Genomic DNA, 20,749 nt, shown 5'->3' on the forward strand with positions numbered 1-20,749 from the left:
TGGAAAGAAAATTTCTGGATTAATCTTTTCCTTTAGCACAGGATATTTCCCTGCTTTATGAAACATCATTGTATCCTCATCTAGTCATTTTGATTTAACTAGGTTTTTGGACCTACAAATCGAATACATTTAACTAATGCAATAATAATAATAATAAAAACCTGAACATTTAGTCTCAGGCAATGAGAGGCTCAACAGGAAAGTGATAGTCTGAAACATATCGATAGTTTGTACTTATTGATGATTTACTTTATCCCAATGATCATATGGTTAACTGATAACACATTTTATAGATGAGAAATATGAAGCTTAAGTAATGTACTCAACTTCACACCAGACAAGAAAAGAGCTGTCCTTTGAACCCAGGTTAGGCTAGGTTAGCTAAAGCCTTTGCTTTTGGCCAGTATGCTCTATGAACTTCATCAAATTCAAGAAGATAAATGTTGAGAAAAATCCAGATTTGAAATGAAAGTCAGAGCAAGATGTAGCTTGGAGACACCCTTGCATCCAAACATCAACTTTATAACAGAGCTGTGAACAAGCTGTGAGGCAAGAGAAGCTATTAAACAAACCAGATATGATTAGCTATTTTAGAGCAATGCCTTAAAAATTATTTTTAGGCAAAGCAAAGGACCTACTCAGCCTGTTACCACTTTTGTGAGATAAAATAATGACGTACCAATGTACAAATTTTTATGCACTTGACTTAGAATTAGAGGTATTGAGGATTCATATTTTGACTGCAGCCCATATATTTCTAAAGTCTAGTAATTAGATAATTTTAAGCCAACATTTTTTATGACACCAAAACGCATCACTACACATTGTGGGGTTCATGAATCGACTCACAACAAGCTAGATTAAGCATGATAGAGCTAAATTAACTTTTATTTAGAAACAAAACCAAAAATGTATACAAATGAAAAATGCTGTGAAAAAAATAACACTGATATTATATCTGTAACAACTACCATTAAATCCTTCTGTAATATTCTGAGCATTCCGCCCCTCTGCTTTATATGGACTAGGAGCTCTACAATGTTGCAAAGGAGGTAACACTCTTAATAGAATAATATACAAGTGTCCCTATCAAACTATAGTTATGTTCTTGTTTTTGTTTAGGAATATAAACTACAGTAATTCTGAATATCACAACAATTTTGTGGTGACTTTTAGTAAGCTGACAATCAAAAACTAAAGTGTCTCTGGAACTGAGCATCATTGACACGAAAGAAACAAAGAAAGTACTTACATTTTGAAGAAAATGCACAAGTTATGAGATACTTAGAAGAAAATCTTGGTCTGAATTTGAAGAATTGATGTTTCTGATATAAAATTCCTCATGGGTTAGGGATAAGGAGGAAATAAAGATGAAATGGCCTAACTAAAGCAGACACCATATGGTAGAAAGAATGGAAATAAAATTGTTTAGGTGGAAGAGGATGGATTTTGAAAGACTGAGCTATAAGCAGAGAAACTTTAACATATTGGGTTTTAAGAATTATGGAGAGTTCTCAATTTGAAAAATAATGGGTTATATGTTAAGGAAATTTGTGGATGCATCAGAGTGCAGGTTAGATTGAAGTTGCACACAGCGAAGGCACAGGACCACACAGAAAGCTTCCACAGCAATTATACACTGCATGAAATGCTCTGAGCACATGGGGCCTGGAGATGAATGATCTGGACTGAAGAGCTTGATAGAAATAAACGAGGGAAAAGGAAAATGCAAGAGTCAAAACCTAGCAGAGTGGGAGTGTAGTGGTTCTAATCATGTAAATGAAGTAGAAAAATGACTGCAAATGAAATCCTGCTCCAAGCAAAAATGTCAAATTTGTAGTAGCTATGGAAATTTAAATAAATACACATTTTGAGCTAGTTGAATAAGTAGCTGAGTTAGGACCAGGATAAGAGGTCAAGGCTGGAGATGTAGATAAGAGAATTAGATAATGAAAGTAATGTTAATTGAATCCCTAAAGAGTAGCAAAATACATGTGTAGATTGAATATACAGAGGAAAGAAAAGGTTTGAGCACATAGATTTAGAAAATCTTATTGTTAGTAGGCAAAAGAAAAGAAGAGATCCTTGAAAAAGAGAACAAGAAGGAAGGGCCAGAGCGGGGAAGGGTAAAGAGAAATAATACAAGTGCAGGAGACAAAAGAATAAAGCATTTCAAGAAAAGAGAATGGCCTATGATGCAAAATGTTAGACTTCAAAGGAAAATAAAGCCTGGGGGAAAACCGATTCAGAGTCAGGAAGGACATTTCAGTATCTAGCAAGTGAAAATATTTGAGCAAAATGTAGAAACATAAGACTGATTATAGGGCTTCAGAAAATAAGTAGGTAGGAAATGGAGGCAGAGGTACAGATGGAAGGTTCAAGGGGTTGGCAGTAAAAAGAGAGACAGTCTAAACAGGAGTTAGAAAGATGCATGAGCAATAGCAAGCAAGGATTGTATTAAGAGAGGTTACCCTCTAAACACAAAGGGTGCTTAAGTAGATGAAAGTTCTTTATTAATTATGCTGTGGAATGTCCTATTTTGTCAGGAAGAGTTTTAATAAAACAATTGATGAGCAGCATCTTGACATTTTAGAGTTTGTAAACTAATGTTTTCTTTTTAAGCCTAAGTAAAAATATTAACTGCTGGAGGAGATATTCCTCCATGACATATTTAGTAAAATGTTATCTTATTAACAGCTTCATTAATCCATGCATTCAACCATCATATAGAGTCTGTCTCAGTTTTTGTCATTCTGAATGAGGGCATCTGTTAATTTCTGCCATCACTGAGCCATTTTACATTTGTTCTAAATGGATTTCATCTTATTGGTTTGAACCAATTTCTCAGATTTAATCAGGGTATAATGTGTGCTGATCCAAACCCACATCATGTTGCAGTGCCATTATACTTGTTACATCTTTAAACTACGCTTTTCATATTCTTTTACTTGTTTCTATTAGTTGTTAATGACAGTATTCATTAATATTATATTTAGAGGTGTGTTATTAAAGACTCAGTACAACATGTCCTTCCAGATTGATAGTAGCCTATCAATGCTTCCTAGAAGACTGGTGTTCAATTATTTTTCAGTCGTTCAATCTATATGGTTGTCACTTCTTTCCAATCAACATTGTTACTTTCCTTCTGCTAATTCTGTTAGACCTGCATCTCATTAATTCATTAGTTTTCCATTATTGCACTGGGAAAAATAATGAACTTATTTGGCCTGATTTGTTTGCCTAAAACATATTTGGCTTCACTGTGATAGCAGATGGGTATAAAAATATATGCATGTATACGCTTTGCCTCTCTTCTTGGCAAGTGAATTAGTCTACAACATTTTCTGTAGCCCATCTCACATTTAATGTTACAGAAGGGATTCATCTCTTGGCAATGAACATTAGTAGCCTGAAGAAAGGGGGTCATAAATCCCATTTTCATTTTTTATTAAAATCATACTATGTCAGGGTGTAATTTTCTTTTTGTGATACGGTGTAATTTATTCACTGACCTTGGACCATGTTCCTCTGCTAATCTGAAAGGCTGAATCAGTGTACTAACGATTTCTGCAACTTGACACAGTTTCTTCTAATATAAAGCCTTCAAAAGCTCAGCTTTTAGCTGAATATTCAACAATGAAAGGAATAATATTGGTGAATTTTAATCAGAAAAGGAAAAGCCAGTGCAAATTTTTTGAAAATGAAACAAAATCTGTGAGTCACACAGAAAATTTTTTTAATAAAAAATATATTTTATATTTATATAAACCTTTTATACACCTACTATCTACAGACTGAAATATCAATCTGACCAACCTCATTTACCATCTTTAGCCTGTTAGATTTCAGTCTATCGATTATCTTGCTGTCTGTAATCCCTAAACAAATATGAAAAAGAAATAAAGGGACTCCATGAATAAACAAAATGGCTAAACCTAAGTTTCCTATAATAATTTCAGTTTTCTTTTTAAATGAAAGTTTAGTCATTACTAATAACTTTTAAAAAACACATCTATTTATTGGCACTCTGATGTAAAAGTTTGAAAAGGTAAAGAACAGGCGGTCATTCTGGAAGCTGAGAGTGATGGCTGAGAGTAATGGCTCCAGACTGGCCAATGTAGTATGTCTTCTAGTACAGGCTTGCTACCTGTAACACTTTGTACCACATGCAGCCCTGATTCAATTCAAAGTTGAACCACCAGCTGTCAATGTCCTGCCTTGTTTTAGGTCGATCTCATCTGTTTAGCAAAACCCCAAACCCAGATTAATTTTTCAGCCTTCTTTCCCTTCTAATCGAAAGCAACCAATTGCTGGTGAAAATCATAATGTTACACCATATATTCATGGTCTTATTATAAATAATAAGCTAACAACTCAGAATTAGATATTTGTGTAGCTAGGTATATGTGTATCAAAAGCATGAGCAATGTCTTTTAAACTATAGGTGAAACCATTATTGAAGTAAGTTATAAAATTAGTAGTAGGGACATGCATTTTTGTTTTTTTGCAAAATATGAGAGTAGACAATAAAAATCAGACTGCCTTGCTTGTAGTAAACCAAAAATATTGTTTCTTAAAACATATTTTCGTTATGAATGTGCATCATGGGTTATACTGTAAAATGAAATTTTTGCTGTGGTTTATGGTCAAAATAGTTTCCTGGTCTATGACTATACAGGATATTGGTGAGGATGTGGAACAATTGGAATGCTTAGGCACCGCTGGTGGAGATGTAAAATAGATTAATCACTACTTTAGAAAAAAACTACGGTTTCTCATAAGTATATCTCATAAAGATATACTTACCATAACAACTCCACTTCTAAGTATTTGCACAAGATAAAAAATATATATGACCAAAAATATTTTGTTCATAAGTATTCATGAGAGCCAAATAACCAAATAACACTGGAAATAACCCAAATATCCATCAACTGATGAACTGATAAACAATTTATAGTACATCCATACAATGGATTACTTTTCAGCTATTAAATGTTCTAACTATTTATATATGCAATGGAAATAAATAAAATATTATGCTGTATGCAAGAAGATAGCCAAAAATACAATATGTTGCATTTTTACTTTTATATGAGCTTAGAAAAGTCAAAAAACCATAGTGACAGAAAGGTCAGTAGTTACCAGAAAGTAGGAATGAGGGAAGGGTTATGATTACCAAGGGTCATAAGGCAACTCTTGAGTAAACGGAAATGATCTATATCATCATTGTGGTTGAGAATACACAGCTGTATACATTGCTCATCATTCATCAAAATATACAGCAAAAATTAGTAAATACGAGTGTGTGTAAATTATCTATTAATAAAGCTGAATTTTAAAACACTAAGAAAAAAACAGGTTTTTATATATCTTTTCATATGCTGGAAATGATAAATCTATTCTGCAGTAACTATAATATTGCTAGATTTTTTTAAATTGTAAATATAAGTAATGCATAGAAACTTTTTACTACACTTTATAATTTTCCTCTATTTCATCTAAATTCATCTTCCATTTATGTAAATATAAGCATACTGCATTAGATTCAACTTTAACTACATCTGAATGTGGTAGATGAGGATTTAATTTTCCTCATAAGTTATATGTCATTTTGTGAAACCAAGAGAAGCATTGTTTTCCCTTTTATTGGAGTGAGGCTTTGTGCACTTCTTTTTTCTTGTGTCAAAAAGTTGGACTAGACAATATGAGCCAATTTAAAAATTAGTCTTCTGGTTATGAAATAGATTTTCTATGACAATGAGTTCAAAGGTTAATTTCCTGGTTATTGATCTTTTTCAGAAAGGATTTCTTTGTAATATTCTCCCCTTTGCCCTCTGAAAATTTCTTCAACTTAGTCTTTAAAGAGTTTTTTTGAGTCTATCCGTCTTCCACCCACTCCTTTTCCCATAACAACTGATTCCACTAAAATCTGAATAGCTGACTAAGCAATAACTGTCTTTTAACAGCAGAGACTCTCTAGGGGAAGATCAGATTGTACTGTGAACTGCACATTCAAATAAGTAGGCAAAACTGAGCAGCATCGCTCCCCTTGAATAAGAAAATTTCTATGAAAACCAATCAACTAAGACTCATAACTACAGATGGCTTGGCAAAAAAATATGGTCACAATAAAATTAAATATCCTATATAATGATTTTTGTTTTCAAATTAAGTATAAAATATATGTGTACATTTTAGTTTTCCTTTATTTGATCTTTATTGTGGAACCCCTTAGGCACAAACTGTGATGTTGACTGTAATTGTATGAAAGTTCATACACTACGGTGGTTCATCTGTCAGTCATAATAAAGACACCATACAACACTTTATTATAGAGTTTGGATTGTTTTAATATGTAGCTTATTTTCTCAATTGATGTCATTGCAAAAAATTTTCAACAAATCTATAAAAACACATGTTTCCACAAAAATAGATTTTTTTTTCTTATAATTGTTTATATAAGCCTTAAAACACCCAATGGCCTAAAGTTATTGTGATATGATACTGCTAACAAATGGTTCTGTTGGGATATGAATGTTCCCTAATGATAGATAGGTCATACTGGCTTATGGTCGCTGATACACATGCCTGAATCTGTCTAGATCCAAACTCTTTGTATACAATAGGATCACCTCTTTTGTGGGAATTAAGTTTTAAATGAGGCAGCTGAATTCTCTTAAACTTGCAATTAATCTATCCATAAGTATATACATTGTTGGGGGAATACAACCTCGTATCGCCTTTCTTATTAAAGGAAAAAATAAAATTCTAGACATTTATACTATTTGTGTCAGTAAGATTGCATCACAGCCCTAGGAGTAGAGAGTAGAGAGGCACCTGAAGGTTTTACTGCATCTTCTTTAAAGAGTATCCTTCCTAACTACAATACATTTTAATAAATATGTTTGTTGCTATAAGGAATAAGTGAAATACCAAGTGCCACTTTATAAAAAATTAGATTCTAAAGTCTGGGCAAGCTGAAAAAAATGTATACACGGTTCTGCTCCATTGTTTTTCTCATTTTTCAGCATTAAGGTATAACTGGAAAATAAAAATTTTACATATTTACAGTATATAACATGATGTTTTGATACATTGTAAAATGATTAAACCAAGCCAATTAACATATCCGTCACCTCACATACTCATTTTTTTGTGGTGAGAACATTTAAGATGTACTCTTTCAGCAATTTTCAAGTATACAATGCATTTCTTTTGAATTACATGGAAGTTAAAGTAGTTTGCATAAGAATAAGAACATCGAAGGACGTATATCTTATGCACTGTCAGTCATAAATGCAGTCTTGATCACTGTAATCCAAAGATTAATAAGTGCAATACACAGGGATTTTTCCTACACCATCAAGACTCTAATATAGAATCAAAATATTTCAAAGACTTATTCAAAAGTACAATCTGGAATTAAGAATTTATCGATAATTATAGTCAAAATAATCACAAACTACCTCTGGAATGGTATGCTCTATTGTAGGGTAGTAAGTATAAAAAACCTGTTTGAATGATGATAGATTTTTGCTATCTTGTTCAGGTTTTTTTTTTTTTTTTTTTTTAATTCATTTATGGGATGTGAGAAAGTAGATCCAAACACTACAGGAAAGTGTGCCCAAGTAAAGACAACAGATGGCAATAGACAGAGTGATCAAAGCAGGGGGAAGAAATGCCAGAGCAGTGGGCATACCACTTACCTGTTTCATCTACCTGTTGTTGGACCTCCTTTGTCCAAGAAGTGCTTACTCTTGCATACACACATGGTCATTCCATTCAATCATGGTGGCTTTAAGCCTTAGCCAAGCACTTAACATTTAAAACTGGCCCCATTTTAGCTTCGTAGGATATGGCTTTGAGACCTTTCTCTGCTCCCAAAGGTTTATCTGAACATGCTGTGAGAGCAGCACTGACAGGCAGACTTAGAGAAGCAAGCTATTCCAACATCCATTTCCCAATTCCTGTTATTCTCCTGCTTCCTTCCTGTGTATCTCCTAAAGGCTTTCTAAAATATCTCAATATCAATAATATTTAGAAATATTTTTTTAAAAGTACATGGCTTACATTCTTAGACATGTTCATATACCCTAAGTATTTTTTTTAATAGCACCAGAAGTTATTGTTCGTGTGTGAATACCTGAATATAAGTTATCAACACCTCGAGCCATGTCTTCAACACATTTTGAACATGGAACATGTTCACCTGGCTAAATTTTTATATATAAAAAGTGATATTCTGTAAAGTCACATTCCCACACTTGTCACTCATCCAACCTCTTCTCTGTCCCTATGATAGGTAAGCACTATTATTAGTTTCTTGGGTATCCTGCCAGAGTTTACCTAGGGAGATATGAGCACATTAGAATTTATTTTCATCCCTTCATTTAACACAAATGTAAAAACAACATTCTCTTCCTTTCTATTTCCATTGTACTGTGCATCCTGCTTTTTAAAACAAACAAACAAACAAACAAAAACAAACAAGAGATCCTTCTGTATCAGTATATAAAGAGCATAATAATTTTTGTCCATCTGTATAACATTATATAGTTGTCTGTAATTACACATGCTATTACATCATTTCATATGTATGCACCTATTTAGAATATATTTTCAAAAATGGAACTGTTGAGTTAACAAATATATAAATTTTTAATATTGATAAATATTGCCAAATTCCTTTTATAGAGGTTATGCCAATGTATACTTCCTCCAGCCACAGATAAGAGAATTTTGCCTTTGCTTAACCACTGCCATCCTATTATAACATGGTATAGTAGAAAGAGTACTAGGTTTAGATTTTAACCAACTCTGCCATTCGTAAGCTGTGTATTGGGCAAGTTGTTTTTCTAAATCTTAGTATTTTCATCTGTAAAATAAAGATGAGACCAGTCACTTTACAATGTTATCATGAGTAGAGTTAGAGTAGTTCTACAAACATTTTTCATCCGTGAGAGTGCAAGTTACGTCTTCCATTCTTGCAATGTTCCTTCAAGATCTTAAAATTCTATGAGACTGTTGTTGGTATTATAAACATTCAGAGAGGTTTTAGTAAAAATTGAAGAAAGGAAAATCCATGTTAATACTTTTTATGTGCTTCAGGAAACCCACTAATCACCTTACACAGCAAGTGGTCACAAAACTGGACTGAATCAGAGGACTAGAAGAACTAAATGGCTCCATAATGTCTACCCTGTTTGAATTTGATGCTATTCATATTCAATTAGTTATTCCATGCATCTGAGAGAAGGTGAGAAGAGAGGGTTGATGACATGGTAATAAATGTATACAGTCTATTCTTTACATTTTGTTCTGATAGGTATCATTGCCAAGTAATCTAATCCACTCACTTTGATATTATTGGTTTCATTTTTAAAATTAAATCTTTTGCTTCCTTGCTTATTTTGTTATCGGTGATGAGGCCTGAGATTTGGGGATTTTCACAGAGAAAGAACTGGTTCCCACGAGGGCAGTCTAGTTCAAGTACAGTAAGAGAGATGAAGTCCATCTGTCCACAGCACAGCGTTCAGTGTTAAGCTCACTTCCCCAGCTGTTAACGGCAAATCAGCCACAGGGACAGGTACAGGCAATGCAACAGCAATTACTCTGACTTGCTGTGATTTGCCATGGGATAGTAATATGTTGAACAAATATTGATCCCTTGTGGTATACATCATAGCAGCATCCAGAGATATGCATGATAATTCCCTGTTCACTTCACATGTGAGAAAGAGAATACAATATAAATTGACCAAGTTTTGTAACAGTCCAAGAGAAAAGTTGAGAAGAGGTCTAGAAGAGCTCCTGGTCACAAATGTAACATCACATCATGTGCATGCACTCAAGTCCTTCATTAGTTACATCTGTTAAAATTGCTTTCAATACACAGTATCTGGCATGAGATGGAAGAGAAAAAAAGGCAACCAGCAGGAAATAGAAAGCCTTCCAATTTAATGACATTTTCCTTAAAAATAAAAAGAGTTACAATAGGCAAACTTGAAAAAAATTATATGAACACAAAAAGCCATTTTCTTAGCTACTTATTTTCAGCCTCATCCCTCTTATTTTAGTACTGAGTTGGAAAACGGCTTCTTTCTTTACTCACTACATTTGTTTTGAACTAGATACTAAAGTCAAGGTGTATTGATGTAGAGGAGAGGAGAACCTATTTTTATACAAAACAGCATGTGGCCCTAAATACCTACTTGTTGATCACCAGGTTAAAAACAAGCTGAGAATGGAGTCCTATCTTTAAGACAATCTAGTCCTAGGGCTTCAATTTATAGGTGGTGAAATTGAGGTCTGGAAAAATTATGTGACTTGCTCATTAGTGTGCAAGGTAGATGAATACTGTATATCACATACATATCCCAAGCTATTGGAAATCAAACTAAAGAATTATTTAAAGCCATATATCTGCAAAGGATGCAGGAACACAAAAAGACATCATTTAGCCCTGTTCTGCCTCTGATAGAGGCACAAAAGATACTTTCTCTAAATCTTGGTAGTCCTAACAGCCACTAAACTCAGAGAACTATGTGCTTTTCTTAAGCAACTACAGATAAATCAGCATATTTGGGACCTAATTAAATTTTTGACTTCTCCAACTATTGTTACAATCAAGTGTTTATAATTGGTTTTCTAAAACTAGAAGTTAGGTAAACAAAAGTGAGTAATTTATCCTGGAGGAATTCCTCCTGCTATCTGAAAGACAGACTGTTATAATCCAGTGAACTCTGGGAGTTGAAAAGAAAGCAGTCACATAACCTAAAGAGAGGGAGCAGATTCACAAAGCTGCAGAACAGTCTTTTCCTTGTCTTAAATTTACCTTCTATGAACTTCAAGAAACCAGCTCTAATATTACATAGTTTGAACCTGCTTATGCTCTCCCTAGATAAAGCCCTCATTATTTACTAACATAAAATCATTTATTTTTATTCAATTTTCCTATTCTTTTGCATCAGTTCTCACACATCTGAGGATGCTGATTCTAGGGAGGCAGAACTTTCCTCTTAGAATGCTTGTCTGTTCTGTGATTGGGTCTTGGAGAGGTAAGGACTGGTTAAATCTCTCCCTATAAGAAAGAGCTGCATCCCTTTACAAGAGGAATGACAGAAATATCTTTCCCTCACAAGCTTTCAGAGACCCTTAATCACACCCTTAATAAATTGAAGGATTTTTTTTAAAAAATGATATTGATTGTGAAGCTAAGATGTATATGTAAGACATATAATTACATACAAATTTGACTATATTTTAACGAGTCATTTGAGTACCTGTTTGTCTTCTTTCACTGTACCCTCAGATTAAACCTCACAGTGAGGACAGTGACACAAACACAGATTCCAAACATAGGTCCAGTATCTTAGATGTGCTCTACAGAAGAAGGGTAAAGAGCAAATGACAAGTTTCACACATGATTCTTTCAGATATTTAAATATTGAATGCAATATGATTGACATTCCATCTAGTCTAGACTTTCAGTCTTCAATTCCAGTGCCTTTTACCAAAAGGAATCAATTCACAACTTGTTCAATGAGTTCTCAGAATGCCTGGAACTCTATCACAAAGCTCCATCTGCAGAAAGGTCACTACTATAGGCATCATGCAAAAATCTGCCTTTTGTTACTGGATTCAGTTTGAATTTTTAAAAACATCTCTTTTATAGAAATAAGTGAAACTCCCTGCTGATTGAGATTTCTTTCATCCAGAATGGCCTCAATGTTGCAGAGTCTTATTTCTAAGAATATTCTTTCATTGGCTTTTCTTTGGAAAAATATTACTGGCAGGTCAGTTGTGGCCTTTGTGTGTATATGAATGCATGAGAGTTAAATGTACAAAGCACTTTATATGCTTTTTCCTCATTTAATCCTCTAAGGAATATTATGAGATAATGTGTTATTATCTCTACTTTACAGGTGAGGAAACCAGAGCTTAGGGAAGAGTAAGCAACTTGTGCTAAGTCAGATATTCAATGACGAAGGAATAAATTAAAGTAAGCAATCTGATTTCAAAGACAGTGCCTGTAATTTCTTCTGGCAATCATGAAAATAAGGTAAAAAGCACTCCCTTTCCTCTAAATATTGTCATGAATGTATGATCATGAATGATCAAAGGAAACTAGAAATCATTTTAACCAATGTCTTTATTCCACAGGTGAGAAATGTGGAAACTTCTTTTAAATGTCTCTCTTTATTTCCACTGACATAACATAAATTATAAGAATCTATGTAAGCTGGGTGTGTTGGCTCATACCTGTAAACCCAACACGTTGGGAGGCCAAGGCAAGTGAAACACTTGAGCCCAGGAGTTCGAGACCAGCATGGGCAAAATGCTGAAAACCCATCTCTACCAAAAAATATAAAAATTAGCCAGGTGTGGTGGCACATGCCAGTAGTCCCAGCTACTTGGGAGGCTGAGGTGAGAGGACTACTTGTGCCCAGGAGGCAGAGGTTGCAGTGAGCTGTGAACAGACCACTGGGTATGATTAGCCTGAGTGACAGAGTGAGACTCTGTATCAAAAAATAATAATAAAATAAAAGAGAATCTTTGTGACTTGGAAGTATGCAGTTTATTTCAATAAATATTGTTTAAAAATTCTTGCCTTAAAAACAAATTTAAATATGGAAAAAAATAATAGCTATGAAAACATTCATTTTATATTGCTTTGTGGCCACTTCCAAGGTTTGTGTATAACAGATAATGTACACAGTAGAGGTGATCATATCATCATAGTGTGTATTACTTTTCTCAAAGTATATACTTTTCCATGTATCTTGACAGTCTGTGTATTCATCATTTAAATGGCTATGTAATATTCCATCAAACTGATGTACCATAAAACTAATTCACCCTCTTAATAAAACATCTGACTTTATTTACTAAATGCAAACTAAGTTTGTGTGTACATGTATTACAAATTGCTAGACATATTTTCAATGAAAAAATCATTCTAGAAATAGGCAGATTATTATCTACGTTCCACAAACCAGATTTGAAAGCAATGCCTTAATTAAATGCATGCAGCCTTATTTATTCTGATTTGAAATTTTGAGGTCTACAATAGCAATTCTATATCTGTCATCTGTAATACAGATTATTGTTATTATGATTATATATCAAGCATTGTGGGTGCACCCTGTACTTTATGAATACATCATAGAGAAAAAGTAGGTCTCTATCCCCCAACATTTATGAACTCAAAGAAAAAAATGGGTAAAGATAATTGTGCACATTTAACACAGATGCATTTTAGTAGATGAAGACCTCATGGAAAATGTAAGATTTGGAGAATAATTTTAAGTGGGGGAAGAAAAGATCCTAGATAAAGAATAAATTTATAGTGATGTCATGTCTAGGTTTAAGTGATGGACTTGATTGTTTCTCACAAACACATGATTTAACTTCTGCAATTCTCTGTTATCCGAGAGGAGCTTATCTGAGTGCTGTCAGCAATTTAACTCTTAAAAGAGTAGCTTTTCTATTTTCTCATCCACAGCTGACTTGATTCTACTGTCCCTGAGATATTAACACCTGTGATACCGAAGACAACGTTTGTTTAATGTATATATAAGGAGTTAGTAATCCTCCACAAAGGAGGTTCCAATTTTCACTTGCTAAGACTTAAAAGGTCAAGAGAATGAGTGGGAAGAGGATGACAATGTAGCCCCTGAGATGGAATAATAAGGAAGAGTTTCATAAAGAAACTAATGCTGGATCTGAGTACTGAAGGATATCGAAAAGCTATAAGAAAGGATAGAATACCTCACACAGGGAAGCATGGAGCCAGGAAACATCCTGGGTATTATATAAGGATCCATACTTTCTAGAAACATAGATGAATATAAATTTTTATAAATGGATTATTGATATTACATTAAAATACATGGCATGTTTAAAATATCACATGGTATCTTCATTGTGATACCCTTTATTAATGTTGCATAGTTCAATGGACTGTACAAAATTGCAATGATTGCAGTGTATTGATGAACTATTTCCATCAATCCTTGCACAAACATCTGTGATGCATTGCTTTAGAGGAACTGTACTACTTATTTTCATTTAACATCCCCCATAAGAAATAAGCTAGGGTCTTCAAAATAAATGTAAATAATAAAATACCATTATCTCTGTTTCCACACTTTATGGTAATATTACAGGATCCATGGAAGTTCAGTTTGACTAGAGGAAAGAATACACATTGAGGAGAGAAGGAAGAAATGAAGAAAGGAAGGGAGGGAGGGAGAGGCAAAGGAGGGAGGATGTAGGACAATATCACTAAGGGTCCAGCCTGCCATCAAGACCTATCTGGGCTTCTTCCTTTTAGTGATGAATAATTGCTAAAAGCTCATAAGCAATATGAGTTACATAATACAAGTAACAATATAGAAAGGCCATTCCAGTATTACAGTGGAAGAAGAGCTGGAGTGGTTGTGCGGAAAAGCAAAGGTAGGGAGATGAAGGGATTTGAAATAGTGTAGGTAAGAGATGATGAGAAGTTAAGTGTGAAGGTTTGGAGTGTGATGGGGTGGAGAAGAAGGAATAGATTTGAGAATTATTTTGAAGCTCAGAAATATGCTTGTTGATGTGGAGGAGGGGAGAGGGGCTGAGTGAAGACTGGACTATGATTCCTTTGCTTTAAACAGTGATATCATTCATTGAGATAGGAATATTGGGAATGCAGATTTAGACGAGCAGGTGATATGGTAGATCGGTTGCAGAATTGCAGAAGTTGCCACAATCCTTTACCCCTCCCTATAGTCATACATTTTGCAATATGACTTGGACAGACTACCATTTCCCTGCCTCTTCAATCTGGGCTGCCTTTGTGATTTACTTTGGCCAGCAGAATTTATCAGAAGTGACACTGTGCCAGGTCCTAGCCTAGGCTTTTGGAATCCTTGTGACTTTTTGTATTCTCTATCTTCTCACACCCCAACCTCCCTTGTCTGTCTGTCTGTCTCAGAACCCTTCCAATGTTAGGTGAACAATCTCAGACTATTGGTATGCTGGAGGGATGAGTCATTCCAGCCATTACAGCTGTATTGGTGTCTTTTTGCTGCTATAACAAATTACCACAAATATAAGTGGCTTAAAAATTTATTCTCTTACAATTTTGAAGGTCAGAAACTCAAAATCAAATTCACTAAGCTGAAAATCAAAGATTCAGCAGGTATGGTTCTTCCTGCACACTCTAAGGGAAGAATTAATTTTCTTTTCTTTTTTTTTTTTTTTTTTTTTTTTGAGACAGAATTTCACTCTTGTTGCCCAGGCTGGAGTGCAGTGGCATGATCTTGGCTCATTGCAACTTCTGCCTCCTAGGTTCAAGAGATTCTCCTGCATCAGCCTCCCAAGTAGTTGAGGCTACAGGCGCACAGCACCACACCCCTCTAATTTTTGTATTTTTGGTAGAGACAGGATTTCACCATGTTGACCAGACTGGTCTTTAACTCCTGACCTCAGGTGATCCACCCACCTTGACCTCCCAAAGTGCTGGGATTACAGCCATGAGCCACCACACCCAGCTGAGAAATCATTTTCTTGCCTTTTTCATCTCCTAGAGTCTGCCTGTAGTCCTTAGTTTGTGGCTGCTTAACTCCATCTAGAAAGTTCATCACTCTAGTCTTTGCTTCTGTTATCACAATAGCCTTCTCTTCTGTAGTACATTCTTCTCTGCCACCATCTTGAGAGGACAGCTGTGATTACATCATTAGACCCACCTAGGTAATCCAGGATAATCTTTCCATCTCTTCACCTTTGCTTTAATTATATCTGCAAAATCCCTTTTGCAATATAAGATCAGACATTCACAGGTTCCAGGGACTAGGTTGTAGATATCTTCAGAGGTGGAGAAGGATATTATTCAGTCAAGCACACCAGCCAAGGTCATTCTAAACCAATCAGTTAATTGCCAAGTGACTTCAGTTACAAGAGTGAGGTCAGTTGAGCCCAGTTTAGATTATTACTGCTCAATTAAACCCAGGCTAAATTACCAACTGGCAAAATATAGAGCTAAAATATGATTGCACTTTTAAGCTACTAAGTTTTGGAATGGTTTGTTATGCAGCAAAAGCTAACTGCTACAGGTAAAAAAAAAAAAAATCAATTTTCTGAATTTCTATTTGAGAAAAATGTTGGGTTAACCAGGTGGCCACATTGGCAGGTAAAATGAGATTTTGGCTAGAGCTAGAGATTTAAGGTGAAATAAATGAACCTTGAACTAATAAGCAAAAAGCTTGAATTTGATTCCTTAAATACGAGTTCACATTAGTAGCCCTATACTTACCACCACAGGAGAAGTCAAGAACATGGGACTTTGAGATTCTCCTATTCCTCAGCATTTAATAATACTTTCTTTTTTTTTTTTTTTTTTTTTTTTTTTTTTTTTTTTTTTTTTGAGATGGAGTCTCACTCTGTCACTCAGGCTGGAGTGCAGTGGTGCGATCTTGGCTCACTGCAAACTCCACCTCCTGGGTTCACCCCATTCTCCTGCCTCAGCCTCCCCAGTAGCTGGGACTACAGGCGCCCGCCACCATGCCCAACTAATTTTTTTTTTTTTTTTTTTTTGGTATTTTTAGTAGAGACGGGGTTTCACTGTGTTAGCCAGGATGGTCTCGTTCTCCTGACCTCCTGATCCGCTTGCCTCGGCCTCCCAAAGCGCTGAGATTACAGGCATGAGCTACCGCGCCTGGCCTAATAATACTTTCTGTATCATAAAAGGGTGAGGCTGATATGTTCAGAAGAATGCATTTCTTTAAGATAGAGATTCTAGTTGCAGCCAGTCTCTTCCAACTCAGAGCCTTACCTGTAGGAGTTGTGAGGATACAGTGAGAAACAGCATATGAAGAATTTATAATAGAGCCAGGCACAGAGTAAAGCCCTCAGTGAGTGTTAACTGTTGCTGTTATTATTTCTTCACAGGGCTTGTACGCAGTTGAAGGCTCACCATTACCCAAGAATCCACAGGCTACTACTGCATAAGCCTTTGGAGTATCAGGTGTACATGCCCATGATAGCACTACCTTCTTTGACTTTTTAAAACTAACAGTCTCTTTGTTTCATATTTGCTGTAGGAGCTTCCTTATATTGTGCTAATTCTGCAAAGAATGAGAAAGTTGGAAAAGAAATGAACTAGGCTTCTAATCTTAGATGTGCTGAAAATGAGCTTTGTAATGTTACACAAGTCAACCTCACTGTGTCTCTTTCTATGGATTCTCATGTTTGTGTGTTCTGCTTCACAGAGTAACTGTAAGGATCAATTGAATCAGTTAACCAATCAAGCAGAATAAATTGAGCACTAACGATGGCTTTAGCAGTGTGCTGGTTATTCTCAAAACTTAGATGTAAGCTGTTGCCAGACCCATCCTCAGAAGCTATACCTTTGCTTGTGCATACATTAATTAACCTGTAGTTGTCATGATGTTCTTGAGCTAGTAATAATGCTCTAGGAAAAATAAAATGTACTTTCTGCATTCTGTGGGCATAATCCAAAGTAGCCTGCCACAAACACAGGCTACTTAAAACACTTTTTTTTTTTTAAGATTTGCATTTAATATTCAAAATTCATGCAGAAGCATGATAAACACAACACATATTTATAACTTTTCCTTCTTAAAATTGACAAAAATTAGAGTAAAGAAGTTAAAAGAAAAAAAAAGTCCTTCAATGCCTAAAGACAAAGAGAACTAAAAACCAAAAATAAAATTCTGAGTCCCCTCAATCATCTAAATGGACCCCTCCTCTCAGTCAAGGCCATTCCAGAGTTAACCTGAAAAACTAATACAGGCCATGATGGAAGAGGGGGTCACACATGCCTCATTATATCCTCCTCCCTTTTGGAATTCAGGAAAAGATAATCACTATTAACATCAACAGAGAACTCAAGTGTGATAAGAAACATTTACATTCTTTTCTCTCAGAAGCCTGATACTTAGACGCTTCATCTGCACGATAAAACCTTGGTCTCCACAACCCCTTATTCTAACCCAGGCATTCCTTTCTATTTATAATAGCTCTTTCAACCAATTACCAATCAGAACATCTTTGAATCTAGCTATGATTTGGAATCCCCATCTCCACCTCACCCCCACTAGCTGTCTCGCTCTTCCAGATTGAACCCATGTAAATCTTACCTACATTGCTTGATGTATTATGTCTCCTTAAAACGTATGAAGGCAAGGTGTACCTTAACCACCTTGGGCACATATCAAAACCTCCTGAGGCTGTCATGGACGTGTCCTTAACCTTGGCAAAGTAAACTTTCTAAATGGATTGAGACCTGTGTCAGATACTGTCCGGTTCATAGAAAAAACAAGAGAGGAAATAACTGCAGTTAAGATGCATCAAGAAAATTTTGGAAGCTGGAAGCAGACAGACAATTCTTAACTGAGTTTAAAGAGAAAAGAAGAGTAACATTATTCATTATAGAAGTGAAGAAACCAGTTGATTTCCACTGCGGAATTCAGGAAAGCTTCTGGACTTATAGACAACAGACATATCTAAAGATTCAATGGTGATAAAGATGTAAAGATTGGTTGAAAGCTGGTATGTGGTTAGAGTCCTGCATCAACTCCTGCTTAGAATGATAATTGCACTCCTCTTCCGGTCTCCCTCATACACAAATAGACACATGCTAGAAGATGACAAGCCTCTTATTCAACCTCTCCGAGGTTTAGAACAGTGGGTCTCAACCATGTTCAATTTTGCTTCCCAAGGGATCTTTGGCACTATGCCATGAAGACATTTTTGGTTGTTCCAATTTGTGGTGGGGTGTTTCTGGCATCTAGTGGTTAGAAGTCAAAGAGGGATTCTTCTAACATCCTGCATTGCAAACAACAGCCCCCACCACAAAAATTATCTGACTCCAAATATTAGTAGTGCAAATGATGAGAAACCATGCTCTAGAATACCACAAAAAGCTGAGGATGGGAATGAAATACTAAAATCAGAAGAATAAGGTGAATACTACACATTGAACTGTGAGATCTACATCTTGAATTATGAGGTCTTCCCCTTCCCTTTATTCCCCTAGCTGTATCTCTGAGAAACCTGATAATTTGCCTTATATATTCCAGGCAATAGATCTGAGGCTTCCTTTTTGGGGGAAATCACTGTTTAAAAGAAAAGACCTGTGGATGCCAAGAGCAGGCAGGTCTCTCTCCAGCTGACCCCTCTACAGTGAAACCTGCCATGCTAAGCCATCTCCAGTCAGAATTGTAGAATTGTGATAACTTGTTCCTAAATATAAATGGATAGCAAAGGATTAGCAGATACTGAGGAAGGCTTATAGGATGAAAGATATACCCCTGATATGGTTAGAGGTTGTGTACCTGCCCAAATCTCATGTGAAATTGTAATCTCCAGTGTTGGAGGAGGTCTAGTAGGAGGTACTGGATCATGGGGCAGTTTCTAATGGTTTAGCACCATTTCGCTAGAGGTGTCTGGTGATAGAGTTCACCAGAGACCTGCTTTTTAAAACATCTGTAGCACCTCCCCGCTATCTTCTTCCTCCCGCTAGCCACGTAAGACGTGCTTGCTTCCCCTTTGCCTTCCGCGGTGATTGTGAGTTTCCTGAGGCTTTCCCAGAAGCAGAAGTCTGTACAGCCTGTAGAACCATGAGCCAATTAAACCTCTTTTCTTTATAAATTACCCAGTCTCAGGTATGTCTTTATAGAAGTGTGAGAACAGACTAATACAAAATCCAAATAGAGAACCACCCCCTCCCCCCCAAAAAAAAGAGGAGAGAGAAACTCAAAATAACCATAGATAATATAAATGAAATTTCTTAGGAAGATTAACTAAAACATCATGAGGTTTTTAATAACTGCCATAAGTATTCACCAGGGCTTACTCTTGTAGCTACATTTTTCTTGTTAATTCCTATATAAATATTGTTTATATTATATTCATTTATATCTCATTCTACAAAGAATTTCATGAAAATAATTCATCCAAGTATTTTGTACAAGTAAATAGAGACATATGTATGCAATATAGACAGGTACAAAGGGAAAATCGGTACAAAAAGAAAATAAAAATACCATGTTAACCAAGTCAACAGAGAAGTTATAATTTAACATCAAACTGACTTCAGGCATTCTATAATTTCTTCAATAATTTGTTAGAAATGAATGAAAAAGGGAGGTTCTGAATACTTGTAAGATGGAATTTCTCCTCTATTCTTTCTCATTACATTAGCTTTAAAACAAAACAAAACAAAACAAAAAAACAGAAATCCGAATTTTTATAGATTTTTTTGGTGTAGGACTGAGTAACAAACTTTCCTAGGTTATTCAAAATGTGATTGACTTTACACTATTCCACTTTCATGCAACTTTTCAGTGCAACTCTGACATACAACAAGCCACCCCTGTACCAAGGCATTTTCTTTAAGCTGGTGATAGATATGCTTCTTACAAAGCTCTCATCAAGGGGTTAGGACACATACATATCTTGATTTATCTGATTCTTTTATTAGATGAAGGCCATTTACTACTAACCTTAGGCATTCTCAAGGAGCCAATCTTTTCAGAGAAGACTGTGCTATGAAGGATTAGTTTTATTAATAATGAACTTGAGCTTTGTACTGTACTTCAATAATACTTTCATCTAAGGGTACTGAAATGCTTTGCAATTTAAATGAATTAAGCCCCATAACACCCTTTGAGCTAGAGAATACTTGTTTTTGAAATAGAAAATCCAAGGAAGAGAGATACAAAGTAAGTTTTAAGTTTAAAAA

Source organism: Chlorocebus sabaeus, chromosome 22, assembly GCF_047675955.1.
Source record: "Chlorocebus sabaeus isolate Y175 chromosome 22, mChlSab1.0.hap1, whole genome shotgun sequence".
In the NCBI taxonomy this organism is placed as follows: Eukaryota; Metazoa; Chordata; class Mammalia; order Primates; family Cercopithecidae; genus Chlorocebus; species Chlorocebus sabaeus.